Genomic DNA, 26,448 nt, shown 5'->3' with positions numbered 1-26,448 from the left:
TTTCCTTGTGGCTAATTTGATTCCTTCAGTCAATACTTGGTAGCAACTGCCACTGAATTAAATTGGAGGAACAAAATTGGACACTAGTTGTTATCATCCTCCTCCTATGCCACAAGAGAGGGCATGGAACCAAGTAAAGTAATCAAAGAACTGTTGTGAATTCTTTAAATTAGAGTTATGGGAGAAAGGCTGCTTTTATCTTGGGTTGTGAACCTAAGAGGGAAGAACCTAGACTGTGCTAGGGGCAATGATTCTAGCCTTATGAAGAAGGTGGCTTTGAAAGAACGAAACAAGTAGGGCAAGAGGAGCAAATGAGAGAGAGAGAGAACATGTACACATGAGCCTGGGTCCCAGGGTTCTCAAGGCCTTTTTCTGATCGACTCAAAGCCTGTAGTTTTATCGAGGGGCCAACATAGCCCACAGCTTGCCTGAGCTAATTTTAGTTGAGTTTCTGTTACTTGCAACCAATAGAATCTTGATTAATATAATGGCTTATAAATTAGCAGCTATGAGGTTTTATAGGTTCGGTGGAAATAATAAAATGGAAAATTAAAAATTAAATGTCACTAAAAATGCTTCTAGGAAAATTAATTAGCCTTGCTAAGAATAAACTTCATGATGCATGATGCATGAGAAAATTAAGGAAAATTTTTCTTCTCTGAACCACTGACTTCTTCGAAAGCGATCTTTAGGGAGTGATCTTAAGTCATGTACTTTCCTAAGAGGGTTCTTGGTGGTTATTGCTAATACAGTCTCATTCCTCACACTTTGTGGGTCAGCACAGACTTGAAGGAGCAGTCTAATTTAGTCTGTTTTCTAATTGTTTGCCTTCCATTGTATAAAATGAAATTATATATGCAGCATATATTATATTATATATTTAAATTATGCTAAACCTATTTACAAAGAATTCCATAAATACCAATGTGTTCTATGGAAGATGTTTCACTATATTTTGAATGAGTGAAGAAAAGAAACAGACAAAACCTTGATCTACCAGGGTTATGATGGAAAGCTTGTATTTTTAAACAGAAAAATGTACTCTCTATCCCAGAATAAACCCTGGGAGGTGATTTGAACTGTTATGGGTAAAAGAATAAGTACAGCATAAAACATTTCAATAATAACCCGTACCATTGCAATTCAAATTGACTTCAAGTTCTCTGGTTATTGTTTCCTAAATATTCCTCAGTTCTGGTGTCCAATTCTGCATCTGAATAATCCACCATCAGGTCCTGTCTGGCCCACTGCAGCCAATCTACCTGCCACCTGCTTGTACCTTCTTCCATCTGTTCTTCACATTGTAGCCACAGTAATCTCTTCAAAGCATGAATCTGATCATGTCACTCCTCTACTTAAAACCCTGTAATCTGCTTCCCCATGCTTGTTAAGAACAAAGTGAAAATCCTTTCTAGGACCTCAATCTGTTTCCCATGCATCTTTCTGGATTTGCCTTACTCTGGAGCTTTGTTCCCACCTGTTCTGTTTTCTTTCCTCCAGCGTCAGGGACCTTCTTTTAGTCCCTCAGACCCTTTAGGCTCCTTCTCACTCCAAGGTCTTTAAAAAAAAATTAACATTTAAGATGTTAATTTTAATGTGATTTCATCTTTAAAAAAGGCAATGCAATGTTTTGTTATGGTTGTTGCTGCCGTTATTTTAATCACTACCCATGGAAAGGGAAAAGTGTGAGTTCTCCTACTAAAGAATGCCAATGAAGATAGCCATTCTCAATGAAAAGAGCCTTACTCATTTCTGGAATTGGAGAAATAAAAAAATGCAGAATATGGATTTATGCTTATATCATTACCTATATATTTGCAATAGTGTGTATATATACATGTATATATACATATATGTATACACACACATGCAATACTGATATAATACTGAGTAATACTTAAGTATATAAGATATACTTTATATTAAGTATATAATACAAATTATATATTATATATAAATTTAATATTTAAAATACTTATATGGTAATTATTATGTGACAAGCCACTATTCTAAACACTGTACATACCTGGCAACATAAATATTAACTCAAAATGGGTCATACTTCTCAAAGAAAACCTAACCTATAAAACTTCTAGATAAAAATATCAGTTGGGCAAATTTCTCAGATACAATGCCAAAATACTCTCCTTATTGGACAAATTGAATTTTCAAAGTTAAAAATTTCTACTCTGGGAAAGACACTGTTGAGAGATTAAAAAAATACATCTGATAAAGCACATATATAGAAATAATATATATAAACAACTCTCAACATTCATATGAAGGCAAACAACAAAACAATGTAAAAATTGGGTAAAAGATTAGAACAAACACTTCACCATGCAGATGGCAGAAAAGCATATGAAAAGATGCTCAGCATCATTTGACATTTGACAAATTAAAACCATTGAATGTCACTACATATCTCTTAGAATGACTTTTAAATGAAGTAACAACTTCAAATACTGGCAAGGATGCAGAATAATTGGAACTTTCATACACTGATGGTAGCAATGCAAAATGACACAGCCACTTAGGAGAACAATTTGGCAGTTTCCCATAAAGTGAACATTTACTTTTCCTGTGCCCCAGCAATCCAACCTGCCATTACTCAAGTGAAATAAAAATCTGTGTTCACACAAAAACCTGGACACATGTTTATAGTAGCTTTATTTGTAATCACCAAGACTGAAAACAACTCAAATGTCCTTCCACTGGTGAAGAGATAAATAAATTATGACATACCTATACAATGGAATGTTGCTCAGGAATAAAAAGGACAAAATACTGGCACATGCAACAAAACAGGCAAATAAAAATGCATTATACTTGTGAAAGAATTCAGATTAAAAAGCTTACATGCTGTTTGATTCCACGTATATGACATTCTTGCAGTAGCCATACTATTGGAACAGCAAACAGAGGTGTGCATGCCAGGGGATGGGAGCAGGGAATGGTTGACTCCAAAGGGAAAAAAGTTACTTTGTGTTGGGGGAAGGGTGACGGAGCTGTTCCCTGTCTTCATCGTGGCAGGGGGTATATTACTGTATACGTTTGTCAACGCTCATAGAACTGGACCCTGAAAGGGTAAATTTTATTGTATGCAAATTAAAAGTTAATTTTAAAAATGAAAAAAAAGAAAAAAAGAAAAAAGAAGATACGATGTGGGCCTTACCAGTGATTCATATCCCTAAAACAAAATCTCATGTGGTTAAGCGTCCTGACCCTTTAGGCATGAGGGGGTGGCTTTTGGGCTGCTGCTGAATATTATTTCTGTAGGTCACAGCGCTGTGAGAGAGATCCCTTAGCACTTATTTAGTGACTGCATACTTATGATCTATTAATTTGTGTGTATGTGTGTTCTATTTTATATTAACAGTATATAAAAACAAACAAAAAAAATCAAACCTGAAAGCTGCCCAAATCCTAAATCTCAAACTCTGAAGCCTACATCTCAAATTCAGTGAAATATGGACTAAATTAAGGGAACAGTCCAAGACAAAACACATATGCACACAGATTTTGAGTAGCACACGGAATTCTGTAAAAATAGCAGCAACCGGAGTATGAACTTATTATTTCTCACTGAAATAAATGACAAAAATCAAGGAATTTGATTGCATTCCTGAATTCCAAATGTCACAATATGACAGGGAATAGCACTAAATGAGGAAACATGCTATAGTTACAGGAAACTGATTTTTGTTGTGTTGGTGTGTTAGAGGAGTTTAAGGGGTTTTTTTTTATAAGACAGCAGTGTGAGGGCTATGGGGGGGTACTAAAAAAATGTGCTACACAGTGGCAAGACTGTCATGGGGGGAGTTCCGCCCTTATGTTTGTCTCCTGTGATGGACGTTGTCTTAGTCATCAGGAATTGTTGGTTCCCTCAGCCCTTTGCTGCAGAAAGTTTCTAGTGCCCCAAATAAGGCTGCAAGAACCATGAATACTAGAAAGTCCCACCCTACCTCTCTTTCTTCCCTCTTCTTGGATTCTAGTGGTATCCAGGTAGAGTGGGTACATGGTTTTGGTTTGTGTGTGGTGGTAGGTGGGAGGGGGAACCCTATTCTCATTATCTTTCTTGCCAAGATATTTTCTTCATTTCCCAAATCTTCTCTCTTCTAGGGCTTGTGATTTCCCAAATAAAAGACAGGAATATTCTGCACATTTTTGGTTTATCTTCCCATGATAGTATTTTCCTAAGGCATGATACTCAGTGCATAATTAAAGAAAAGAGTGGGGAAAATAAAAGATGGAGAGAACAAAGATTAATAACTCAAAATATCATATACTCATAATTATAACAAGTTCAAATGCTTACTGACAAATCTATGAGTAAATGTGCAGCATGTGAGTGGAAAAACTTTAAGTAATATTTGAATGAGAGTGTAAGTAAATCGGAAAGTATGCTTTTTCTGAGATATGAAAACATTAGAAAAATGTCAATGCTCCTATGTTAATCTATAAATTTTGTGTTCTTGTGGTGGGGGAAGAACTTGACCACATGCTACTAGATTCAACTGAAAGATTAAATGTCCAAGAAAAATTAGAAAAGAGAAATATGTAGAAAAAAATGAGAACTCATTATCTGTAAGAGTTTTAAAAATCTTTATGATCATTGTTATAAAGCAGTAAAAATGGAGCTGAATACATATGGGAATCTAATAACTGATAAAAATGACATGGCAAATAATTAGAAAATATGAATTACCTTAAAAATCATCTTGGGAAACTGACAGTTGGTGTAGAGAAAATAATGCAAGAGTTTTTCTTATGTAAAACAGTGTGGACTTGAACTTTTAAATGTACAAATGTGAAACCATAAGTGTACCAGAGAGGAAGAGAAAATTAAAAAACTTAAATTCTTAGATATAGGAGATTTTTTCCAAGTCAAAAACAAAACACAGAAGCAATATAAGGATATTTTATTTTGGCTGCATAAAATTGGGAAATGTTTAAATTGCAAAGAATCTTACAAACAACATAACAAAGATGAGAAAGAAAAAAAGGAAATAAATGTCAACTCTCCAAAATTAATCTGTGAATTTAGGGCTAAACTAATAAACATGAAGGTAGGCTAACAGAAGGTGTGTGTGGTGTCTATTGATTTGGTTTTGTTTGTTTATTCATTTTAAATAAATCAGTATCTATTGAGTTAGTTTACTCGAATAGCTTTCTTATTACACCTCACAGCATGTACAAATGGTTTTTAATGTTTCAAATGTCTTCTCCTGATCATGTCAATTATGCTTTAATAGTGAATCAATTAATTAAACTAAAATACAATACTTGTACAATCTAATTGTAGAGGGTCCAATTAATTGGGGACAATATATTCTTAAGAATTATATTAAAGCTATCTATATTTTGGAAACACTATCTTAGAATAATTATGTCAAACTTCAGTGAGAATAAATGCAACATCAATTAAGTAACAAGCTAAATTAAAAAGGCATTACTCAGAATTGATTTAAAGGGAGAAAAGGACATCAGATGTCTTGCTCTGTTTCTGGATGCTTGGGGGTTGGCTGCTTTAAACCTGAATCCAGTCTGCACATATCCCTGCATCCCTCAGGCCTCACCGGTCACCCCTCTGCCCCACTGGGGACCTGAGGATGCAGGGGATGCCCTGACCCCCTTAGGCTGATGCTCTGGGCCACATGTGGAATAGTGGTCCCTTGGAAAGAGCTGAATTGTAAAGTCTATTTCAACCAATTTTTGCCTATTGTGAACATTTTCTTTTCTTAGATCCCTGAGCTTCCTCTTGATCAACAAAACTGCCAACCAATTTTCTTTAGCTATTTCTCCTGGGAACTGGTCTGCCTTTCATTGGAGAAAATGGTGATTTCCATTTTCTTTCTCCTGGTCTTTGGTCATCTTCCTGTAGGAGTCAGGTTTTTTATTTTATTTTTATTTTTAATTTTTTAGGGACAGGGTCTCACTCTGTCACCCAGGCTGAAGTGCAGTGGTGTCATCATAGCTCACTGTAACCTTGAACTCCTGGGCTCAAGTGATCCTCCCACCTCAGCTTCCTGAGTAACTGGAAAGGTTTTGATATATAATGCTGTTCATATACTTTAGGAAATTTCTCTTTTATTTCTAGGAGGTAAATTCCCTCCTCCCACTGATTTTTTGCAAAGTTGCATTTCACATTCTGGATATAGTTCAGGCAGTGTCTGGAGTACCAGCTGAAGGTTTTGAATCTCACTTTCAAACTGCATTTTCACCACCGCTGTGCTTAGAGACTTTTGATTTGAACTGTGAGTACTTTGTGCATTTTATTTCCTTCATATATGTTGCAAAATATTCCTTGTTTTTCGGTTTCAAGTATTTTTAAAAAAGACATTTAAGTTAATATTATCAAAGAATTTCATAAAATTGATACCTGACTAATACTCTTGGTCTCCCATTGATTGATTTTATTAATTTTTTTCTTTTTTTCTGTAATTCCTTGTTGCCATCATCATGTAATCCACAAAGAAAGCAGGTAAATTTATCACCTTCAGCACAGACTTCGTCATAGATTTTAGTTGGCTCTTTATCATTGACCACCTGTTTCCTTAGGTGCTGAAGTTTTCAAGCATTTCTTTCTGTTCCTTTAGCACCCACACTCTTTCCTTCCACCTAGCATCTTCTTGGACAAGCAGCTTTCAGCTTCCCTGAAGACAAACATTTTCTTCAAAACCATTAACTATTTCCCTCTGATGCTGCAGTACATTCTTCTAAGATGCCTTTAAGATGTTTTGGGCCTCAGTCGCTTGGAACTGGAGGACTTTTGTTGGCTATTTAAGTAATCATGTCTGTCCTTCAAGACTGTGAATCCTCACTCCATGAAACAAAATTTTAGGGGACTTTTTTTGTCCTTGGTTGAGAAGGTCTGCTCTATCCCCCGGTGAAAAGGCGAGCTTGCTTGCATCTTTATGAAGTTCTGCCAAGCACAGAGTTTGTGACTTCAGAGGACTGTCCTCCACTGCAGGTGACTCGAGAGCTTCAAAGGCTTCTGTGATGAGTCTGTTCTTCTCACTGATTTTATGATACTTTTCAGCCCAGACAAAAAAATCTCTTGGCTTGCTTATTGCTGTCGTTTTACTGTGTAAACAATCAAAGCAGCACATACCAAAATTTCCAAGTGACAATGAAAAAGATTTGAGCCTTGTGTTCCTAATTCAGATAACATCACAGTCCTGCATAGTTGCCACAGGATAGCTGGAAGGATATTTTTGTGGCTGTCAGCAGGTTTTCTGTCTTAGTCAGTCAGCTCAGGCTGCTATAACTGAATACCTTAGACTGGGTAGCTTAAATAACAAGCAGTTCTGGAAGCTGGAAAGTCCAAGAGGGCCTGCTTCCTTGGTTGCACATGGCTGTCTTCTCACTGTGTCTTCACATAGAGCAGGGAGGGAGAGCTTTCTGGTCTCTCTATCCCCTCGTAAGGGCACTAATCTCATTCCTCAGGGTTCCACCCTCATGACCTAATTGACCTCCCAAAGGCCTCACCTTGAAATACCATCACATTGGGGATTTAGGCTACAACATATGTATCGGGGAGAGGGGACACAAATATTCAGACAGTGGCATCCTCCGTGGCTTCCGTGGGCACTGCAGTTTTGCCTCTGGCTGGTAGCTTGTGGGCTACAACTGCCTGCTCAGAACCTGTCCCTGACAACTAGGACAGACAAGCAGTAGGACTTAGGGGGAATCAACATCTAATAAAATAGTGCTCTCAAACTTGGCACTGAAATTGCACAAGTAGAAAAGGTTCTTATTTGCACAGTACATTGGGGGAAGTGGAAAAAGCCTATTACACCTGAAACAGACCAGCCTGTGAGCTGTGACCACTTTAGGCCCCCCTGGACTCACAGGAAACCTGGGAGATCCATGTAATGTCATGTCCTAACCAAACCTATGGAACTGAGTGAACTTGGCTTTCTAGTTCTGGTTCTGCCTTTTCAATAGTTTCGTGACACAGGGCTTCAAAAATATCATCAATATTTGAGAAAAGCAATGTATATCATATATGCATATTATATATGCATATATCATGTATCATCTTCCTATAGAGTATCCTAGTTAAGCCTGACTTTCCTATGAGGTTCACCCTCTAGGAGGTTGTTAAATCTCTTCTAACTGATAACCTTAAACTTAGGTTACATGGCTTGTCTGTCTAAGGGCACAAACTATTAAGTTTAAGGGTTAGATTCTGAATCAAAATCATCTGAGTTCAAGTACAGTTTTTTTTTGTTAAACAATATATCTCTTTCTTTCTTTCTTCTTCTTCTTCTTTTTTTTTTTTAATTAAAACAATCCCACAGCATTTAAAATATGGAACAGTTCATGAATTTGCATGTCATGCTTGTGTAGGGCCATGCTAATCTTCTGTGTATCATTTTAATTTTAGGGTATGTGCTGCTGAGGTGAGCACAACAATATATTTCTTAATATAGATACCTCCCTGTTCCCCCACCTCAAACACTTTTATTTGTGATAAAAAATATATATAACATTACATTTACCATCTTAATCATTTTTAAGTGTACAGATCAGTAGTATTAAGTATTTCACATTGTTGTGCAAAAGATGCCCAGAATTTTTTGATCTTGCAAAACTAAAACGCTATACTCATTAAATACCCCCATTATATACTAATTCCACCTCTCCTTTTACCCCAGCTTTTGGCAACTACCTTTCTACTCTCTGTTTCTATGATTTTGACTACTTTTGATGCCTCATATGAATATATTTCCCTCTGTGACTGGCTTATTTTGCTTATCATAATGTACTTGAGGTTCTTATATGTGACATGTAATAGGATTTCCTTCTTTTTTAGGGCCTCATATTTCAGTATATGTATATACCACATTTTCTTTACTCATTTATCCGTTGATGGATCTTTGAGCTGCTTTCATCTCTTGGCTATTATGAGTAATTCTGCAATGAACGTGGGTATGTAAGTATCTCTTGAAGATCCTGCTTTGAATTCTTTTGGATATATACCCAGGTGTGAGATTTCTGGATCATATAGTAATTCTATTTTTGATTTTTTGAGGAATGTCTATACTGTTTTTATCTTTTCTTAAAGACAGGATATATTAGGTCCTTAAAAACAGGATATATTAGATATATTAGGTTCTAAGGTCCATCTAATAAAAAAATTCTCAATCCCTTCATTATTCTTTTTGCCTCATATTGCAATAATCACAAAGTGACCATTTTTATGACATGTATCATTTATCCTTGTACTTAACTAGCATTAATGAAACAATTTAAGTTTTAATGTCTATTTTCCATTCCCTTAGTGCTTTCAGCTACTACTTCTCAAAAGAAGTATGGAGAAACACTTATTAAATATTAAATGACAAACTGATTTTCTTTTAAGAATTTAGTCCATGAGATTATGCTCCAGAGATGCATTTTAGAATGAATTGGAATCATTCCTATAAATAATTAAAAATCTTGAAATAAATAATTTTCCTTAGGTATACATTTTTGTTTTGCTTAGTTGTAAATAATACAATATTTTGAAGGAAAGGGTTTTAATTTTCATATTTTTATTTCTCTTATTTGTTTTGCTACATCTGATAAAAGTTCTTAAGGCAAATAAATTGTTACTCTTAAACATTTTGTTACCATGGTTTCAGCTCTACCATTTTTTTTATTAACTGATCTCCAATTACAGAATGAGCCATTTGCTTTAATAATTTATCTCTGTTTAAATTACCAGACATATCAAAAGCCATAGCATGTAAAGACTGCCTAGTACAGACAACAAAGCCGAAATTTTTATCCAAATAATCCTTGATCCTTTTTTCTCTTTATTGATCTTGAAAATGAAATCAATGATAATAACAATCCCCAAAAGACACAATCTTACAGAGAGTTCTGAGTTTTGATTTGGGATTAATATCCCCCAACCACCAGTATTTATTTTTATATGAAAGATATTTGTTTAAAAATATAAGGAAAAACACTAAGAAAATAAATATCTATTACTTCCAAGCTATAAGTGGGGGAGAGGATCCTTTAGGGAACTTCAAAAAGGACAATATATGGATTTCCCAGAGACCCACAAACCTCGATAAACTGATGCAAGATTAAGTGTGTGTAGCAGGAGTGAGGGGCAAATATGGGTATTGTGGGAAGAAGAGGCTCTATAGTTTTTGTGAAATTCTCAAAGGCCTTTGCAACCCTCAAAAATCTAAGAATCACCAGCCTACAGCTAGCTATGCAAATTATTATTTGATTATCAAATACTAAACAATATCTAGCTATTTTAAATTATCGACTTCAAAATTATTATTATAAATAGGGAAAAATGATTTGGTTTTTCTTCACGTTATTATTAACTGTTACTCATGGTCAGCGGGAGCAGCAAGATGCAGGGCAGTGGGAGGTGGAAGGGGGAGCCAGACAGGCCTCTCCCAAGCCAGGTGAAATAACCAAGCCAGCGAGATCAAATTCGTTTGCTTGATATGAACATTCAGCTTAAAGACAACTCTGCTTATCTTTCCTTTCTATTAGGTTACTCCTCTAGACCCATCTATCTAGGAATTTGTGGAGCTGCCAAGGTAGTTATTAGTCCTGGCAATAGCTGAGTGTACTTAAATAGCCCTCTAAAAACAGAATTATTTGTTTTACCCTATGCCTACCTTTCCACAGAACATTTTGAGCTCCGTCCTGCTCTACATTCCCATTCCTAGGGTGCATTAGGCACTCTGCCTTCATGACGACCCTGGGACCAGATTTTAAAATGGTCTTCATTGTCTTACAACACCCTTGTTTCTTATGGAAAAGTAGCATTGAATTGTTCCAGATATGACAGATTTAGGATCTCTTTTTTCCTCTTTTGCATCCTTCATTGTATTAGTGTTTTTCTTTTGGTCTCTAACATCCTCACCACCCCCATCCCTTCCACAGGCTTTGTACTTTTGGAAGCCAACTGCATGAGTCAGGGTTCTCTAGGGAAACAGAGCCAGGAGGATTTACTTATTTATTTATTTGTTTATTATAAAGCACTGACGCATGTCGAATAGGCCTGCAAGTCCACAAGTTGCAGAGCTGATGTCCTAGTTCAAAGGCTGTCAGGCAGGAGAATTCTCTATTACCCTGGGGTATGTCAGCCTTTGGTTCTATTCAGGCCTTCGACTAATTGAATGAGGCCTGCCCACCTTATGGAGAGCAATCTGTTTTACTCAGCCTACAAATTAAAAAGTTAATCTCATCCAAATAAACCCTTATAAAAACATCCAGAATTATGTTTGACCAAATATCTGGGCACCCCATGGCCCAGTCAGGTTGACAAATAAAATTAGCCATGTTTTATTTCCCCTTATGGCGTTTCTTGCCCTGGATCTATCACAGTACGTTGCATATGGTAGAAAAATACATATTATTGAATGTTTGTTAAATAACTAAAGAGTAGGGCTAATTCCTGAAGCTAGAGCATTTTCCCTGCATCTTAGAGCATATCTTCTACTTTTTCAATATAAAAAACAAAACCAACCCAAGTGTTGGGTGGGGATGTGGAGGGCAAGGGTTTAAGGGGAGGAGAGAGACAGTCATGAACTTTACAGAGTCTCAGCACAGAAAGTGAGCAGCACCTTAGTATCAATGGAAATTCTTCAAGCTGCTCTTTGGTGGAGGTTGGGTCTCGTGAAAAGATATGACTTAAGTTACCTATTCTCCCATGGTTGCTGTGCCCTTCTTAGAAATGCTTTCTTTTCTCTATATACCCCACCCAGGTAATGTCATGATGTCATAATAGAAGGTGGAACCATTTTACATTCAATTCTGTAATGAATCCTTTCTCCTCCCTTTACCTGATTAATTTCTTTCTTCATTCAATTGAAAAATATTCCCACAGAAGGGATTAGAGTTTTTCTCTCTTGCTCCTGCTCTCCTTTTCTTTGATGAGTTATTTTGAAAGTACTGGGTGTTCTAGGTAGTTGTTCTTTTCTCTGTTTCTTTAATTTTTATCTTATTAACAATGGAAGAATAAGATTACTTTTATTTTCAATGCTTCTTTCTAAGGGAGGTAGATGCTAGAACAGTTTTGAGTAAGTGGAAGTATTTTAAGTGTAATTATGACTGGTTCTAGGGCCCACCAAGATGCATGCCAACTGCACAGGCTTTAGAGAAGGGAGGTGGGCGTTGGGCAGGATGAACCCTAAAAGCACCTGTCTCAGGGAATTAGTAAAGTTCCCAAGAACATGTCCTTTTTGCAGTGACTCCAAAATTCAAGATTTTAAAGTCATAAAACTCTGGCATATACTACTAGAATGCTTTTCTAGTATTCTTTATAACTTTTGCTTTCTTTGTAAAACTTTATATATTCTGTTTTCTTTATAAAACTCTATTTTTCAAGAGAGTTGTGGGGTACAAGTCATTTTAATTAGAATGTGCTATAGAATTCCCAAAACTGCAAGGCCACTCCTCCTCAATTAAACCCACTTGTTGACCCAGGTCTTACATAATTTGCCTTAGTAGTGAATAAAGTAACTGCTACTTAAAATATATTTATTTTTTAAAAATGCTTTCATCAATGAGAAACACCATAGCTCATTCTCATAGTTCTTGTATTAAGTAAACAGAGGGGCATTCAGAAGAGCTAAATATACTTTCTTTCTGCCAAAACACACAATTATAGAGCAGCTTCTCTTCTGCAAATACAGTAATTAATTCAAATTAAGCTCTTGGCAAGTCTTTCCAACTTGACTCTACTGCACACAACGTTATTTTGGTGTATTTTAAAGAGGCTGAGATGGAGAAAGAAAGATGAACTATTTTTTAGCATATACTACTTTAAAGCTATAAGCCTCTACTGGTAGCAGTTCTTCTGTGCACAATTCCTAAATATACAAGCCAATTAATTTTTATAAATGTAGATACCTGTGTAACCACCATATAGATCAATATCTACATATCAATGTCAATACAGAATATCTTGAGTACTTTAGGAGGCTCGCTCATACCCATCCTTATGCCAAACTCCAAAGGTAACCATTATTATGACCCTTATCACCATGAGTTTAATTTTTCCTATTCTTGAACTTCATATGAATGGAATTATGTATTATTTCCTCTTCTAAGTCTGTATATATTTTTTTTTTTGGCTGAACATTGGGTCTATGAGATTCAGTTAAGTTTTTGCATGCAGAAATAGATTGTTCTTTTTTCATTACTGTGTAGCATTAATATTCTACAAATTTTACATTCTAGTCTTGATAAACATTTGAGTCAAACTCAGTTTTGGACAATTTTAGCTAAAGTTTTATCTACATTTTTGTACACGTCTTATGGTGTCGAAAAAAAGTAATTATTGTTGAGAACATTCCCAGACCCGGACTTGCTGTGTCACAGGTATTTTTAGTTTTAGTACATAACACGAAAAAATTTTTAAAGTGGCTGTGTCAATTGTCACTCTGGCCAGCCATGGATAAGAGTTCTACTTGCTCTACATTTTCACTTTCACTTTGTATTGTCATTATTTTCCCTTTAAATATTTTGTTCTGTGTGTATTGATACCTAATTGTAGTTTTAAAGTGCATTTTCCTGATAATTAATGTGTTGAGCACCTTTTTACATGGTTATTGGCCATACTAGTTATCTTTGATAGTCATAATCACTCAACATTTTTTTGGTCTTTGGTTTCTTAACACCTCTTAATATTCTTGTCACATTTCTTTTTAATTATTCTTAGGTTAAACCTAGATTTGCTAAACTTAGAAATTACTTCAAGATGGATTCTCTAATATCTTGGAGTGTAGAAATCAAAGTTTCAGAACAGAACATGATTGTCTTTATGCTTATGGTCTGATTTTCAATAGGTCTTTTTTGTTCCTTTTTTTTAATAGGAGGCTTGGACAAAATTCAGTTGTCTATCTTTTGGTAGTAATGATAAACACAAAGGAGAAAACATCTTACTTTGTTTTCCTAAGATCCTTGTGGGAAAACTTTGTCAATTTACAAACTGTATCAGAGATGGTACATTATTTTAACTATCATGGTTAAAGGCACATTGTCAAGATTGGAATGTGTTGCTTTCAGACATAAAGAGTTCCCATAATTAAATGTTCTCAAGCAGAAATTGATGACCATTTGCCAGAGAATAAGAATGAATTTTTGCATTTAATTGTAACAGACTAGTTGTATTCTGTTTCCTTTAAACTATAAGGTACTTTAATTTTAAAATATGGGAATTTTCTATGATGCAAAAATATCAATCATGTGCACTTTAAATATGCCTTCATGTTCATTAGCTCATTTGACATTAACAACTCTGAACAATAAACTATAAAATTTGTATTTGTATTTTATGGATGAAGAAAAGAGTGCCCTAAAATTGTTCCATCTGGTTAGTCTAGAAAATGGCAAGGCCTGGAATAGGACACAGTTTCCCTGGTACCGGTCTTGGTTTTCAGTTACCACATATTTAGGGCTGGAATTTATAATCCTGGAGAACCGGGTAGCAAGTAGATATCCAGACACAGGTGCAAGAGCTTGCTCACATGCTCTTTGTTATGTATGTCTTCATTTGGAGGATTTACAAGAGATGAAAGATAGAATGCTGAGATGGGATCATGTACAGGACATAATGTAGGGTAAAAATTAAAAAGTGTTAGTTGCAATAAGGTTTGGTTTACATGAGTATCTCAGGAGTTTGGAAAAGATCAGACTGTGAAAGAAATACAAAGCACATACTGTTAAGAGAATGAGTGCAAGAGTTGGTATTGTTAGGTGAATGACATCTTGTGAGCATCACATTGGTCTTGTATTGCGGTGGAGAGTGAGACAAGGCGAAGTTTGACCACGTACTTGTAAAATTCTCAGCACACGCACTCTGCATGCCATTTCTCTAAGGTTAGGAAGAATATAAATATCAGCAACGAGTCTTTAAAAGCATAAGAAGAAATAAGAGAAAAAGATAAAAAAAACATAGCTATTTATTGTTTAGCCATAATAGTGTCTTTATACAGACTTTTAAATCAATTGCTTTGAATAAAACATTCCCAAATTGTAAGCACAGGCTTGGTAATGTCAGAAAATGTATTGGGCATTATGTTCAATTATAAATCTTAGCTTTCTCTAAGAAATTCTTTGTATTGAAAACCAGATGGAAAATCCTGTCCATTTTTTATTGTCTTCACTGTGGCTCGTGTTTTATCACTTGCCAAGTCGTGGCCACCTGTGGCTCTGTCTTGGCAGCTCTGTGTTTAACAGGCCAGACATTATGTTCACAGGAAGGGCCTCCTGAAGCATAACTAAAAAGCAAATAACGCACATGACCAAGGTTCTGATAATAAGGATTTGCTGAATACATAATTTGACGTGTTTTGCTTTGAGCAGACACACTATCCAGTGCTTTTGTTGGCATCACTGCCAAAGACTTTTGCACACAAACAATTAGTCGAAAGTCGTTTGATTTTCCACACAGGAAACCCACCATAGAACAGTCAGTCCTCTAAAGATATATCTTCTCTTTTCCTATTGTTTTCATTCTGTTATCCTCCAGCCATTAACACATTAATGGGCCGATAACTGGGGCAGGGGACCCCTCAGGGTTGTAACATTCACAGTCCCAGGGTTCTCCCCCAATTTAGTTCAGAGGCCTTTTTCATAATGAGATGAGGTGCAAGATGTGCATGGATGGCTCAGTAAATAATCTGAATAGACAGCAGAAGCAATAAATAGAAAAGATACGTAATTGGCTACCTCCTCTAGAAGATTCTAAATGATGCTCTATTTTCATATATTTTGGTAGTCTGAAATATGTCTTTACCTTTTAAAACGGTTTCTTCTGTCTTTTGAATCCCTATGCTAAACATGGGCTTGTTTTTAACACAGAATCTAATTATCCATTTAACTATGGGCTAGGCTGTTGAGCTCTTGGACCTCAATTATCCTTATCTGTAAAATGAATGGGTTGGAGAATTGAAGTCCCTTTTAGTGGTTCTTAATCTGGTGTGCTGATGGTATTCACCTGGACAGCTGTACAAAATCCTGATACCCATGTTCCACCTCTGGAGATTCTGATTTAGTGGTACAGTCTGGTGCAATGTAAGACCTTGGCTCAATTGTAGAATCACCTAGGGAGCTTTTAAAAATCAATGCCTAGTCTGTAATATTCCCTAAAGATTCCCAGGTGATTGATTACAAAGTGCTACCAAGGCTGAGAGTCACTCACTACTCCAAAACAATATAATCTGTCATTTTACAAAAAATAGTCAGGAGATATGTGTTGGCACTACATAGTGTGTGCAGGTAAGATAGCTCATTCTGTCTAGGCTGATTACATTTTGCAGCCTTGCAGAACTCTGAGCAAACATGGTCCTTAATCCATTTACTCAGAAAACATTTATAGACCACTCCCTACACACTATACTTCTTTACTAAGTACTTATAATCATGCTTATAATCCTGGCATTTGCATTAAAAGGTTTCTTGAAATCACAAAATTAGAAAAATTACAATACTTCATATTATGGTGTAAAACTTAAAAGTTTACTTCCAGACTAAGTAGTTAATGAATAGACTTCATTTAAAAACTAACATGTAATATGCATAAACAACAACTAAAATGCACATAATCTTTTACCTAGCAATTCTACTTCATAGATTTATTTTAAGGACAAAGAACACACAAATATTCATATAGGGATATTTATCACATCTTTTGTGTGTGTGTGTGTGTGTGTGTGTGTCTTTGTACAAGAGTTTATTAAAGGTCTTCCCAGAGCAACATCCAAACTCCAGACACAGCTGCCGAGGAGACCCTGTTATGCTGTGGGGACTGGCTGGGGCACAGTAGGTGGCTCTGGCTTCCCACCCCTGTGTTCCAAGATGGGGGTGATGGGCGGTATCTCATCTTTGGGTTTCACGATGCTCATGTGGTCAGGCAGGGGTTTCTTAGGGCCAATCCTACCAGTAGGGTCCCAGGACAGCATGGTCTTCACCTTGATGCCCAGCACACCCTGTTGGAGCAGCACACGGTGCACAGCGGTGTCAACGTAGTTGTTAACAGTGTCCCCAGCGTGGATCATCAGGCCATCCACAAACTTCAGGGACTTAGCCCTCTATCCTTGGAGTTTCCCAGACACCACGACCTGGCAGTCCTTAGCTCCACTCTCCATGATGAACCGCGGCACACCATAGCAGGCTCTCCGGACAGCAAGCCCTCGGAGGAGTTTGTAACACAGAGATTCTGCCTGGGCAATGGCACGCAGACCTCTTGTGGCCACCTTGTCAGCATAAAGCTCTACGCTGCCCTCTGCGAAGCCAAACCTCTTCTGAACTACAGTCAATTCCTGAATGTGCCAGACCTTCTCACCAAGAACAGTCTGTGTTCTGGCGGCTAAGATAATGATTCCCATCCTGGTTGGTGTAACTTGGACCTCAACTCCAGAGTAGCCATCTTCAGCCAGCTCCTGAGTAGGAAATTTATTCAGTTCAGCTTTGAAATCGGCCTCGGCGACAAATTTCCTCTTCTTGGAGATTTGCACCACCACCTTGCTGCCACATGCTGCCGAAAGGAAAGGGTTCACATCTTTTGAAAGTAGCACTAAGCCCCACAAAATTTACACTATAAATTATAGCATAGCTACATAATGAAATATTATTTAGTGATGATAGTTTTAAAACTGTAATTATTGACATACAAGTATTGCCATGACAGTATTGTCTGGATGAATGCATAGCAAAAAGATAACAGCTTTCCACTGTAGTGGCATTCAGAATGATTTCAATCTTACAATTTTTCTTTTACTTTTTTGTAATTATAATTATTCTACTATGTGTTCATATTGAAAGTTTTAAAAATGCTTATGGGATGTTACTTGGGAGGAGGGGTTGGGTAAAATGCCTGCTGTCTGGGGGCTGGGCACGCTTGTCAGTTGCTGAAAAGGCAACTTAGGTAACCAAAGCATTTGTAGCCCTGTAATAATATTCTGTAATAAAAAAAATAAAACTTAATTAAAGAAAACACATAAGTGTGTTTTCTTATGGGACAAAAATCAGTTAAATGTTAAAACCAGTTTAGTTCTATGAAGCATCTATTTGGAATACATGTTTTTGTTTTATCAATTCATAAAAAAACTACTAATTATTCCATAAGTTTTCTTGTAATTTATGAGAGAGAGCGGTGGTGTAAGTTTTTTCTGGGGTGGCCCAGAAAAACAGCGAGGTAGCTGGAAATTTAGAGGTATTGAGAGAAAGAAAAGATTATGGCTCTATTATTTAATTTATATGATTTAAAAGTGACTTTGAAAGCACACAAACACACACGGGCTGTGGTGGGCAGAATAACAGCTCCCCTAAAGATGTCCGCATTCTGATTCCCAGAACCTGTAAGTATGTTGAGTTACGTGGCAGGGGGGAATTAAGATTGCAGATGGAATTAATTAAGGTGCTTGTTAACGAACCTTGCGTTGGGATGATCAGCCTGGTTTGTCCAGGTGGGCCCAATGTAATAATGAGCATCTTTATAAGCGGAAGAGGGAGACACAGGTTAGTCAGAGTGAGGCACCGTGAGAAAGTCTTGACTTGTAATTACTGGCTTTGAAGATGGAGGAAGGGGCCACAAACCAAGGAATACGAGCTTAGTCTAGAAGCTGGAAAAGGTAAGAAAACAGATTCTACCCTAGAACTTCCAGAAGTAATGCAGCCCTGCTGACACCTTGATTTCGGTCTTCAGTGAGACCCATTTTGGACTTCTGATGTCCAGAATTTTAAGATAATAAATTTGTATCTCTTTAGGCCATTAAGTTTGTGACAATGTTATAACAGCGATAAGAAACTAATGCAAGAACTTACATGCTCTGTAGTGTGAAAAAACATACTTGAATTTCAAATTTAGGCTTGTGAGGGAACTCCTTTTTCATCCTTTTCTCCACTTTCCTCCCATACTCCTAGTTAGATGAAAATTCTTACTGTTACCTCTCATGTTTGATACCAATAACAGGGATATTAGGACAGTGGTGAAGCACAATTCAATTTTCATATGAACCTTGGAGAAATGTTAAAGAACAGACTACATACTATGAAGTGCTGAATTGGGAAAGGGATTTAATTTTTAAATATTTTAAGAAATTTAGTGCCCAAGAAGAAGTTATTTTATAATTTTTTAAAATGAAAGCAAGGAAAGGAAAAATTAGGTGTTAATATAAAAGTGAAAACTCTAATCTAGTCTAAGGAAATTATCTTCATTTTGGCTTTAGGACAGGAAAACATTGACATGAGGGTATGAGGACCTAGGGGTTTTGCTTTGCTGTAGTTCCTTTGCTTGGCTGGTTTTTCAATGGTTGAATGATCAGAATAGTAATTAGAGAAAAGTGGCAATAAGATCATATTAAACAAATGACAACATTAGGGACTTTAACTCAATTCCACAGTTGTAACCAAAATAGAGGGAATTAGAGTACAACCTCTAGGGAAGACCTGGTTGGAAAAGTCAGTCTCAGGAAAGGAGGTGGTAACTGTCTATATTAGAGAAAAAAGCCAAATATTAAATTAGTAAATCTTAATCCCATTTTTCTTAGACAGAGGACTGTCAAGCTACCACACAGAAAAACCATTTACATAGTAATAAAGACAAGTTAGCTATAGGTTTGAGATTTTAATTGCTGTTTATTATCAAATTAATTAATCCCTATTAATTTGAGACCAATAACTTAGGAGTGGTTCCCCCCCTTCATGATTGAGGAAGAGATTTAGGAGGAGTGTAGGATAAGGGTGAGAGCTCGGAGAGGGTGAGGGGTGAGGGGTGGGGAGGTTGAAGAGGAGGCAGAAGCAGCTAGCAATGCATTAGTGACTACTCCCGGATCAGCCAACTTTGAGAATAGTGCACTAACTATAATAGGCTGTACCCTACACTTTTTCATGGGCATTATATATTAAACTTTAAGATATTGAATTATTTGCTAAGTATCCTCAAGTGCATGTAAAACAAACATGAGTTTTGAAGACAAAATCAAGTTCTAAATAAAGTCTGAAGTACTTAAAAAACCCACAAACTTGACAAACAAGCTAATAATTTGATGTGCTAGAACTTCCAAGGACATTGTAGCAACTCTTTGGCCCTCGAACAGGGTTCTGATGCCTGACTTTATGCAGGCGTGTCACAGCCTGGAGTCAGACAGGTGTTGAGTCCAGTTCATACTTTGCCCCTATTAACCATTTGCTAGACCTCGCTGAGCCTCAGCGTTCTAGTCTATGAAATGATGATGACAAGCACGATAACACTAATAATGCTAATAAAAGCAAACACTTGTAAGGTGCTTTTTATATGTCACACTCTTCAATTACATTCAATACTTTTATTCTCAAACAATCTTATGAGATACGTACTATTATTATCCTCATTTTACAGATGAGAAACTGAGGTGCACACAGGTTAGGCTGCTAAATATCATACATCTAGAAAGTGGAAGAGTCAGACTATGAACCCAGGATCCTGCCTACAAAGTCCATGCTTTTAACCCCTTATGAAGTTACCATCTTCTCATTGGGCTGTCATGCAGATTTGATTAGATAAACATATAAACAGAGTCTTCTCCCTTCATCCTCCTCTCTACATCTTCCTTTTCTTCAAATGGCAATTAAAGACAATAGAGGAAAAATATCCTCTTCTTGGTATTGAACTACTCACGGGATTAATTTATTTCTCTTCACATTTTCTAACATAAACTTCTCCCTAAAACAGACTTTCTTAACTTTGTCACTATGGACATTTGGGCCAGATAATGCTGTGTGGTGGGCACTGTGCTGTGCATTGTAGGATGGGTAGCAGCATCTCTGTCCTCTTGTCCTCTTCCTACCAGATAGCCTCTCCAGTTGGGACAAAAATGTCTCCAGACGTTACCAAATGTCTGCTGGGTTGCAAAATTACCCCTACTTAAAAACCACTGCTCTAAAGCAAGAAAAACACAGTGTACCTGATATGCAGGTTGTTGATTATATTAGGACATTAGTTGAATGCAAGTTGGGGTTCTTTTTCTTTTTGTTTAAAAAATTATTTAAAAAATACCTACTCTGCAAAATTATATTCTTGCCATATTCTTTAAATATCAATTTTTGCATCAGTTCAACTTATTTCTTACTTTAGGGAGGAAATAAAATGAAAATGATCTAGAAAATTATAACTTTAACCCTGAAATACAAAAGAAAAAGTTGAGAAATAGAGTAATTAAAAATATCCCCTTAAATTATTAGGATAGCAGCCATTTTTCACATTTGTTCTTGAAAAATGTGGGTTTTTTATTTTTTGTTTTGCATAAGACAATGACCAACAAAGTGATTTGGGGCATCAAGAGTTAGTAACTCAGCTTGCTCACACTGTTTTGGAGTTAAATGAGGAGGGGGCTATGAGTGACATATGCACAACCACTTAGTGCATAGCCATTAAGTTAAGGAGAAAGGTGGGATCTATTTGGATCCAGTGAGGAGTAGCTTATATTAGAGTCTCTACTTCCGTTTTTCTTTCTTTTTCTTTTTTTTTTTTTGAGACAGAGTCTCACTCTGTTGCCCAGGCTAGAATGCCGTGGCATCAGCCTAGCTCACAGCAAACTCAAACTCCTGGGCTCAAGCAATCCTCCTGCCTCAGCCTCCCGAGTAGCTGGGACTACAGGCATGCACCACCATGCCTGGCTAATTTTTTCTACGTATTTTTAGTTGTCCAGCTAATTTCTTTCTATTTTTTAGTAGAGACGGGGTCTCGAACTCCTGAGCTCAAACGATCCAACTGCCTCGGCCTCCCAGAGTGCTAGGATTACAGGCGTGAGCCACCGCTCCCGGCCTCTACTTTGGTTTTTTACTAGAAAAAATATGTAGATTTTTTTCAATTACTGTCACTCCTCTTATTTCACCACAGTGCCTGGGTTACTAAGAAAGGAGAGGGGCCCAGGGATAGGGCCCCAAAGTACTTCCTCCTGGTCCTGGATTTGGGAGTATGTTTGTATACGCACACAGTAGGTTGGAGTCTTTTGAAAATAGCTGGCAAAAGCTCTTCTTATCCCCTTACATTGAATAAGGACTGCTGTTTTACTAAAAAATTCTCTGGTAAAAATCACATCTGCACTGAAACAGTATTCTAACAGTTGGATACAAAGAGAATTGGCACGACAGGAAAGTTGGTTCAAGTTTATGTAAAATAACAATAAAAATCCAACAAATATAGGTGAGAAAAGATTGGCTCAAGAATATTTTAATGAGAAATATAGAAAATTCTGTTTATATATTTAGATTAATCTATTTCTGAGGTGTACATATCAATCATCTATCTAGCCATTCACCTAGCATAAACAGTGAATGCAAAGCACTTATTACAGAGCTTGATGAATATTAAAAGTTCAATATACATTAATTATCATTAGTATTTTTATTTTTGGAGATGAGGGTGGGAGGTCTTGCTATTTTGCCCATGCAGGGCTCAAACTTGCGATCTTACCTCAGCCTCCCAAGTAGCTGAGAATACAGGCACCCTCCACTGTGCCCTATCATTTTTATTGTATTACTTTCTTACTAGTTATAACAAGGATTTTGAGATGGTTAATTTGAGGAAGATGTTGGGTCAACAAAACCAGACAAGAATACATTTGAGGATCTAAAAAGGAATAAGATTTAAAAAGACGTTCTTAGGGATACAGGAAAAAAAAAACAAAATGTGCATCAAAAAAAAAAAAAAGGAAAATAAAGGCAGAACTGAATGCAGTAACTGAGGCACAATTGAGAACACTTGAGGTGGAGATGAGACAGGGTCAAGTACAGAAACTCCAGAAAAAACATGGAAGTGGATAAATTGTAATGAAAAGAGGAGAATTTTAGAAGGTGATGTTGAATAATGAGATCATCCATAATAGGTTTATTCATTAATCACAAGGGAAGAAGCGCTTAAAATTCATAAGAAACTTCTCCCAAGGGGGAGAGAAATCGAACATTGTTTAGACAGTTTTAATTAGATTAGGTTTCTTTGGAATAGCCATATTGAACATAATTATGGATGACCACCCATCAACACTAAATCATTCTGAACAAAAGAGTCCAGGGAAGCAAAATAGTTTAAGGGATTACTGATTTGGTTTATTAGATCTACTTGGATTTAATGAGTTCATATTCTTTTGGTGGTGTTAGTGGGGTCAGTGGGTTTCATTCCTGAGGAAAATCTGCTGTAGGCAACAGAGCAATAACAGTCAAGCTTAAAATACCACATGAGCTTGCTAAAGACTTTAAATGTCAACCAGTACAATGTGTTGAAACATGATAACTGGAAGATTCCAAAGGCTAAGGCTTTACATAAAACCTTTAATGTCAGGAAGTAGTGTTATGAAATGTTGCTCTTTCATTTTACAAATGGGACAACTGCACAGTCCTTTTTAATAAAATATTCTTTTAAAAGTAGTGCACATTTCAATATTGTTCATATTCATCAAAAGAGGTTCAATTTCACTTAATCCCCAAGTTGGCCTTTAAAAAGGACATAAACTATTCTCTTTTTAAAAAAATCATGCTCCTAATTGATAATAGTATTAATAGGAAGTAAACTTACCCTATAATAGAAAAGTTATGTCACCTGTGAATAAAATTCTCAGAACTTTTAAATTTTTAAAAATAGAGAATATCTTAAAATTCTATATTTTGTAAGTATATAATGATTAAGGGTACCTTGTGGGTAAGGGATATTTCTGTAGCCAGTTTGATGGGTGTGTGTGCATGTGTGTGTGTAACATAAATAGCTTATTAATGGAGATTTTCACTATACTATAACACATACATATAGAAAAACTTTTCCTTATTTTTACATTCTTTAACTTATTAAAGTTTTATTTATACATCTGCAATATTAACATAATATTAATAAGTCATGAAATATTTTATTATAAACACATTACAGAATTATTTGCTTAGTCCATGGATATTACTGAGGGAGTGTACCCTCTTATCCTTACTTGGCTGTTTTTACTATATTGATGTATATAGAATTGCCTGGTGACAAACTCAGTAGTTGTGACAGTATGGTAGCGTAGTGGCTTTTTTTAGAAATAGTGCCAACTTATCAATCAAAAAGGCTCTTCTAGGGCTTACTGTTTAAAATTACTTCACAGAAATGTCTTCCAAATTGATAAACTTAGTAATACCCACGGAGTCAACTTGACTTCTGGACCCTCATGGGCACAGATTTCACAACTGAAGTAATATCGGCCCAAATTCACCTTAGTCCACCTCCATTGCAGAAATTTCTTATGGAAAAAATGAGTGAAGACTTCTAGGTAGAAAAAAATAGCAATTAAAACATGTCTTTGTTTATTTCAAAATGTTTTACTGATATCTTCAGAGATGCAGTTGAAGCATGGGACAATCTTGTCTAAAAAATGGCATGTTAGCGTGTTAGCATGTCTTGCTGGCATGTTAGCTCCAAGTCTGCTTCAGGGAATTCCTAGTACTGAGTACCAAGTTCTCAAACAACTTATTTCTTTGAGATATGATAGTGAAATGCTGGACAAGATATTTCTCCATACAGTCCTTCAATTTAGAAGAAATAAATGTCAAATATTTTCTGAAAGAAAAGTGCTTGGCGATATGGACATTCAAATACCTGTTACAGAACTTTGTTGCAATAGAGATATGTGAAGAAACAAAGTTCATGAAAGTCATTTTGAGATGGGCTTCCTATGATCTAGAAGTTTTTTCCTTAGAGTATTTTGCAAAATCAGTATGGGTTTTTGACCATAATACTCTTGCCCAATAGATGCTGTACTCCTTGGCATTAATATGATAGTAATCATTTATAATATGTAGATACTTTATAATCTCTTTTTGTAAAGAATTGTCCAAAATACTGATTAAAGTTATCCAAGATGCTGATTAAAGTTATCCAAGATAATGGTAGGAGTAACTTCTTGGAGGCAGGGGGCGAGGGGAAGAGTTCCATGAACATCATCGATTTTGAACACATCAGTAACATCTTTTTAATGGACTGACTTCTTAGGTAAAATGTCTTTGCTGCCTACTCACTCTACAAACATTTTAAGACTCTGTTCACATAAATCCTGTATTTTTATTTGCAATACCATCAGCTGAAATAATTGGTTTAAGAATCTGTTCAAAAAATATTTCCTCTGTAATGGCACAGTAAAATCTAGCATCTCCATGAGTAGTGGCTCAATGCTGAAGGGAAATGATATTATAATTCCTAGAGGGACATTAGGAATGTCCTCATTAGGAATGAGGAGAATTCTGGAAAGACTAATTCAATATCTTCTTTTGTTGCTGCATAGAGGGTAAAAGACTGGGATGGTTATTTAGGGTACAAAGTAGGAGACCAGTAGGAAATGAAGCTCTGCCTCTTTAAACAACAAAGAAGAAAAGTGATCTTAAATAATAAAAATTCAAAATTTCAGAGCCATATGCCACTTATTGCTAGTAAGAGGGTTTTTAGACCACTTATTTTCTTACATTTTGATATTCTTAAGAGGGCAGGCAGAAAGACTTGAAGGACACAAACTGATGTAGTAACATTTGATGGAATCAATTCACTTAACTGGAGAACCAGTGGAAAGGTAAACAGACAGAAAGGTTACTTATGATATCCCCAAAAGTATATTTTTGAAGCAGATGGTAGAAAAAAAAACAGAATTGCTTACTAGACTGTAGATTCTACTTATAGAATTTAACCAGTGAACAGTGACTAATGGTTCTGATGCTAGCTAACTTCCAGTAATTTGAGGAATTCCTGGAGGCAACTTTGTAAAACATCTCTGTACCTAGACTTAGGCTTCTCAACCTTGGTTTGAAGCTTATTACCTATGAGATTCAATGCAAAATTCTGACCTTTCAGGAAGTTGTAGCAGTAAATATCACAATGATATATTTGTGTTCCCTCAAATGTAAGAAATACAGTGTGTAACTGCTCATGTTTTCTTCTACATAGAAATCATTCCAAGAAGATGATTTTCTGGGCTATCCAGCTCTTTAACATATATTCAATTCTGGAATGGAGGCTATACAACTTCGGGAAATGAAGCTGTAGACTCTGGCTTACCAGCTCTGGTACTGAAAAAAAATATGTAACTAACATTATGTCCTTTAATCCAGATGAGTTTCTTTTTCATGAAAATTCCATTCTAGTTCCTAAGTGATATTGTGTTTATATCAGCAGATTCCACAAACAAATTTTCTGGCAAACAAATTTTCAATGAGAGAACAGACAGGGATCATGCTACCTGGGTATGAGAGCCTCTTGAAGGTTGTCAGAGACTTGGGCCTCTTTCACATTTTAAGACTATCAGCAATGACAAAACAAGGTTATAAAAATTGTGGATTATTTTAAATACTATTAGATTATTAAGTATAGCATGTCTGATTTCCTTAAGTACTATTAAATAAAGTTTGACAGTTGATATCTTTGACATTTCACTTTGACACTTCTTGTTTTGTTTTTTTTTAATTGTGAAGGTACATCCTCACTCT

The 26,448-nt window shown here is 36.2% G+C and overlaps 1 non-coding gene and 1 pseudogene across 1 annotated transcript; both read right to left on the bottom strand.

Moving 5' to 3' along the window:
- Nucleotides 1–8,310: 8,310 nt before the first annotated feature.
- On the bottom strand, nucleotides 8,311–8,416 carry LOC138377679 (U6 spliceosomal RNA). The gene has a single exon (XR_011231844.1). It is a non-coding gene; the product is annotated as a U6 spliceosomal RNA (small nuclear RNA).
- Nucleotides 8,417–16,728: 8,312 nt separating this feature from the next.
- Nucleotides 16,729–17,175, bottom strand: LOC138377300 (small ribosomal subunit protein uS3 pseudogene; annotated as a pseudogene).
- Between the last annotated feature and the right edge of the window lie 9,273 nt (nucleotides 17,176–26,448).

The sequence above is a fragment of the Eulemur rufifrons genome, chromosome 29 (genome assembly GCF_041146395.1).
Source record: "Eulemur rufifrons isolate Redbay chromosome 29, OSU_ERuf_1, whole genome shotgun sequence".
Taxonomy (NCBI): Eukaryota; Metazoa; Chordata; class Mammalia; order Primates; family Lemuridae; genus Eulemur; species Eulemur rufifrons.
Note: the sequence above shows the minus strand (reverse complement) of the source record. Positions and strands in the feature narration are given on the sequence as shown.